Raw genomic sequence first — 5,875 nt, 5'->3', positions numbered from 1 at the left:
GAATTTCTAGTTATCACGATAGGACTGGATATTTTATAACTAGAACGTTTGATAGACTGTACTATAAGAATTTGGTTAGTATTTTCCAGTTGGATCTATAAAACTTCTAGTTATATTACACTAGACATAAGAACGAACGAAGATGCAATCAGAATTCTGGTTAATCGCAGGGCACTCCAGCAGCATTCTATTGTTTCGTGTCGGGCGTGTTGATCGGCACGGACGGCACGTTTTCCTCCTGTAGTGAAATGAAATTAGTTAGTGGAATGGCTGGTGAAGTGACGGCGGATGAAAAAACGTGTTCTCTTCTTATATTTGTTTATACAGGGTGTCCCGTAATAATCGCCTAACCTCTCGTGTGCCAATAGAGCAGATCGAGATGAAGAGAAAAGTCCCATATCATTTTGCGATATTCGCAATAATAATCCTATACCTCGAGCGGCTCGGCACTCGCCTCCGCGCGCTCTGGATTCGCTTGACTTTAATATGCAATATTTCGATTATTATTGCGAATATCGCAAAATGATATGGGACTTTTCTGTTCATCTCGATCTGCTCTATTGGCATGCGAGAGGTTAGGCGATTATTACGGGACATCCTGTATAAATATCAACATGATATTTAATTTACAGCAATCCAAGAAAACTCACGGTAACGAAACAGAAAAACGTTTCTTTTCACTAAACAGTCATGTTAATTTAACTAAATACGTTTAGTATTATTATCAAGAAAATCTGGTAAATTGAACAGGAAGGAATTAATCATGCTCATCTGGTAATTCCTAAAGGAATTCTGATTCGTCCATTTTCCAACAGACAAACTGGTTGAACCTACCAGATTTCTAATTAATGTAACCAGATTTTTTTTCAATGTAAGATTATTAGGGAAGCTACACGAGAGCATATGTGTCCACACTATCTGTGGACATCGATCATTAGAAAAGCACGACGAGGATAGGCCGCGACGGGTTGTACATCGATGATTTAGAAAAAGCGGCCGCCATGTCGATGTAACTCGTGGTTTCGTAATTCTCGGTCGTTAACGACGACGACGACGCGTTCCGTCCTCGCCGTCTTGTGAAACAAGACTTCCGCGGATCCTCGCCACAGCGTCTCGGCACGAAAGCGCATTAAAGCTTGTAACGCATGGGACGTCTTCATATTTCATTCAGTGGGACACGAGAATCACGCGTTACAAGTACAAAATCGCGCGATGTCTATGAGAACTCTCTTCTGTTTAGTACCACAGCGTTTATTCGCATATTGCTCTGATGACGATGATGATGATGGCGATGATGACGATAATGGCGATGATGATACTATGATACCTGCGGCTTCTACACAGTAAAAAATAAAATGTTAATTTTAACATTTTTTGCATGTCCCAGAAAGTCCACTCTAAATTTTAAGTTAAAGTAACTCATTCGTCATATGTTACTTCTTGACAAATTAGAAATGTTAAGTAATTAACACAATACTTTACATTTATTTTTGTTATTGTAATTTTAAGTGTGATGTAAAAATAACATACAAAGTAATTGAAAACTACATGGAAGAGAAGTTACAATAACTCATCAGAAAAGTTGATAGAACATTTTCGTTCGTACAATATGAACATTTACTTTTTATGTTATATTAACACATGATAGTAATTATTACAACTTAAATTATTTTTGATAGAAACATTTAATTTTAGTAAATTTGATTATTTTATATGTCAAAGGTCATGATTATTTAAAGATTTACTTTAACTTCTTTTAGAATGTTAAACTGACTTTGTGACATGTTGATTGTTTAAAATTATTGTGTTAAAAGCATTTCAAATAATATTCCATTTCTAAGAGACATACACAAAATGTTAAGTTATGAAGTTAACATTAATGTAACATATAAAATTGTTATAAAAATAATAACATATCAGTTGTATGTTAATTTTACATTGAAGTAGTAATCAAAACATGGCAACACAAGAAAATTTTAACATATGGACGCACAATTTTTAACGGTGTATCCGTGGAGCAAAAAGGATCTATTGAAATTCAGCAATGCGTTTCTGTAACAATCATAACAATTTGCAGGAAACAAGACAGTTATGAGAAAAGTTGTGAAATTTCTGTAGTCACTGTAGAAAAGAAACACGAGTTTGCGCGAAAAAACAGAAATGGAAATTGTACGGATGAATTAGTTTGACTTACCTAAGTTGATTGCGTAAAGCTTCCCCGAGGACACGCGCGATTTTAATTGCTCTGCATTACGTGTCATGTTGTCCGTATCGCAGCAACATTTTGCAAGTGTGGCACACTTTACACACGTTGCATTGCACGATATTCGGCCGGTTATCTGCACTTGTGCGTGTTCCGTAATACGCCCGTATCCTTGCGTAGGTTCACCCACATTCAAGCTAAAGCCGACAAACACGTAATTAACAAACACGCCTGGTCCTTGTTGAATCCGTTGTCCGGAAAGCCGTTGTTTGTTAGCCGCTATTATTGAGGAATATTCTCGTTGGGAACAGCGGTGTCTCTCTACAAATCGAAATTAAATTGTACCTTCAAATAAAGAACTTTCAAAGGATGATACAAATGAGGCAAACGCGACTCTAAAATTACGCGGTGCGCAAACTAGCGCTCTGACAAAAACTATGCTTCACGTCCAATTTGTGTCCGAAATTACAATAGTCGCAATGCCTCAGAATTCACAAGAACGCTATCAAGGTTCAGAACCTCGTGTGAGCTTGTTTTGTAACGGTAACCAGGTGGGAATTTCAGTTTGCGCACGGCATTTTCTTACTCGTCTCATTTGTATAGTATTTCACCATATTATCTATTGGGTTGGCCAAAAAGTAATTGCGTTTTTTTATATAAATAAAAGGCGAATTTTTCATGGGAAACAAAAACTTTATTAAACAATATATTGTCCATTTTGTTTGATTATCTTTTGCCATTTTTCAGGCAACTTCATGATTCCGCGCTCAAAAAAGTTCTTATCTTTTTCAGCAAAAAACAATTCCAAGAACGATTTGATATCCTCATCAGCAGTCAAGGTTTTACCATTCAAGGCGTTTTGCAAAGAACGAAACAAATGGTAATCTGATGGTGCCAGGTCTGGCGAATATGGTGGATGTGGTAACACATCCCATCCAAGCTGCAACAATTTTTCACGAGTGACCAAACTTGTACGTGGTCTAGCGTTATCATGGTGAAACGCAACACCTTTGCGATTCACCAATTCTCGACGTTTCTGTTTGATGGCATCATTTAATTTATCCAGTTGACGACAGTATACGTCTGAATTAATGGTTTGATTCCTTGCAAGCAGCTCAAAATACACAATACCTTTAAAGTCCCACCAGACTGACAGCATAATCTTTCTTTGGTGAATATCTGCTTTTCAAGTGCTTTCAGCAGGTTCATCACGCTTGCTCCACGACCTTTTTCGTTTGACGTTGTTGTAGACGATTCATTTTTCGTCGCCTGTTATCATACGTTTCAAAAATCGATCATTTTCCTCACGTTTCAAAAGAGAATCGCAGATGTCAATACGCTCAGTGAGATGAATTTCTTTGAGCTCATGTGGTACCCAAATATCGAGCTTACTAATGTATCCAAGTCGTTTTGAATGGTTTTCAACACTCGATTTCGATATGTTAAGATTCTCAGCAATCTCTCGTGTCGTTAAACGCCGATTGGAATCGATCAGTGCCTTTATTTTGTCATCATCAATTTCGATTGGCCTTCCTGAGCGTGGTGCATCTTTCACATTAAAATCTGCAGATCGAAATTTAGTAAACGAATTTTGACACTGCCGCAGTTTTAAAGCATCTTCGCCATATACATCAGATAACTTTTAATGAGCTTGCACAGCGTTTTTCCCTTTTCGGAAGTAATAAAACAAAATATGAGGAAAATGTTCTTTTTGATTTTCCACTTTGAAATCGACGGCAAACAAACAATTGTTAACGAAATCGTGTACTTACTTTTTCTAAAACAAGCTTGAACTGTGAGTTGTTAACCTACATAATGATTTTGCGGTTTAGAATGAAGTTAGTTACATTTCAAGACATGTATGTCCATCTATTGGAAAAAAACGCAATTACTTTTTGGCCAACCCAATAGTATATCGTATCATACTTGTATTATCGCATATTATTGATTATTCTTACATTATCTTACATTATTCGGCAATTGCAGTTATCGAAGATTTCCCGAATTTCATCGCGAGAGTGTCTTTGCATCCGCATGATCGTCATCGTTAATTTGTGAATCACAGGCACGAGCCCTTTTAATTAATCGTCAGTCAGTCGTCGATGGCCGGTGCTCGATCACGACGAGGTTTCAATTACTGCAGCAAGAGCCGCCCCCGATCCATCCCCTTTTCCCGCGTGCGTCACTCGTTAATCCTCGTACGAGCGAGGATACGGGAATTAGTTTTTATTTCCTCGCGTTTTTGGGCGTATCCTATCGGCAATTAATATTTTAACCGTCGCCGTTGCACGCGCGCTGCACATGCTGCACGAAATGCAAGCGCGACGTTTTACGTTGCTCGCTGCCCGTATAGCGCTCGCTCGTCCGACCGATTAAAATTCATGGACGGGTTCGGTAGTGCGTCGCGGAAAGAGGAAAAAAGAGAAAGAAAGGTTGCGCGGGGCCAACCGTTATTACCGTCGTTACTCTCTCGTTTCCAGCTCGCCGAGCGAGCTTTTTCGCGGCCGAGTCTCGGCATAAAGCAAGACGCGCGCGAAATTGTCTCGCGACTTGGGCACCGGCTGATTCGTTCCGCATTTAATTACCTCCACGCTATTTTTAAACGGGATTGCGCTGATATCTACCGTCGCTGACTTGCCGTTTAATTCTCGCGCGCGCCGCGCATTTCCTCCTGTTCACTCGAAACTTCCATAAATCGCGCCCAAATCGTCCACTAATCTGTGAATATGTGTGATATGTTAAATATGTCTTGTGAGGTTTTTAAATGTGCTTATATTGATGTCTGTATTTCCTGTTTGTTATAGGTAAGTCTCTCTTGTCCAATCTGGTGTTCAAGGTATTTGGGTGAGCAATATTTTGTGCAATTACATATTGTAACTTATATCTGTCTCTTTTGTTTAGTGTTTTTAATAATGAATATATGTTACAATCCATATTATTAAAACCATTTGAAGAAATGAGACGGACATATGTACAATCCAATATTTTATATATTTTTGAAACATGAAATTATGTCAAACAATTACCTCATAGTTTTTATCAGACGAGATCTGGTCTTCTCAGAGGAACATTTTACAATTTCGCGCGATGGTGAGACGTTTACTTCCGAAATGCATCCGAGATGTATCCAGCGAAATGCAAATGTAATACGTGCGAGAAAGAGAGAGAGAGAGAGAGAAATAGGCAGAGACTTTCTTTCTGTCTTTTCTTTTAATTTTCCTGCGTATGACGTCGCATGTCGCGACATAATCCAGCCATTCCGAAATATTTTCCTTGCAGTCCACTGCGGTGGACCTCTATTTTCATAAATTTCATGCTCCGACAGTATTCTTTATTTCGCGCGGACACGCGGAACGAGGAGAAGTTCTTGATATCAAAAGCCACGAGGGGAAATTAGTTTCCTGGACGCCCTAAGCCTAAAAGCCGCTTACTTTGCTTCACAGAGTTCCATGTAGAACTTGGAAAAGATTTTACGTAGCGCAGATCAACGACTTCTTTCCTCTCTCTTTCTTTCATAAGACGCAGCGAGATTGTATTATAAAGAGGATTTTCGCGGTGAATCTCGCGAAATGGTAAAATTCGCGATTCCACCTTGAAAGTGATAACGGCTCCTCCGGAGTGACTCATCGCGCCATTTCTGTTCTTTATCTCTCCGCGGGAACCGTATCACGA

This window comes from Ooceraea biroi, chromosome 10, assembly GCF_003672135.1.
Source record: "Ooceraea biroi isolate clonal line C1 chromosome 10, Obir_v5.4, whole genome shotgun sequence".
NCBI classification, from domain to species: domain Eukaryota; kingdom Metazoa; phylum Arthropoda; class Insecta; order Hymenoptera; family Formicidae; genus Ooceraea; species Ooceraea biroi.
The sequence above is the reverse complement of the archived record's forward strand: the minus strand, read 5'-3'. Positions refer to the sequence as shown.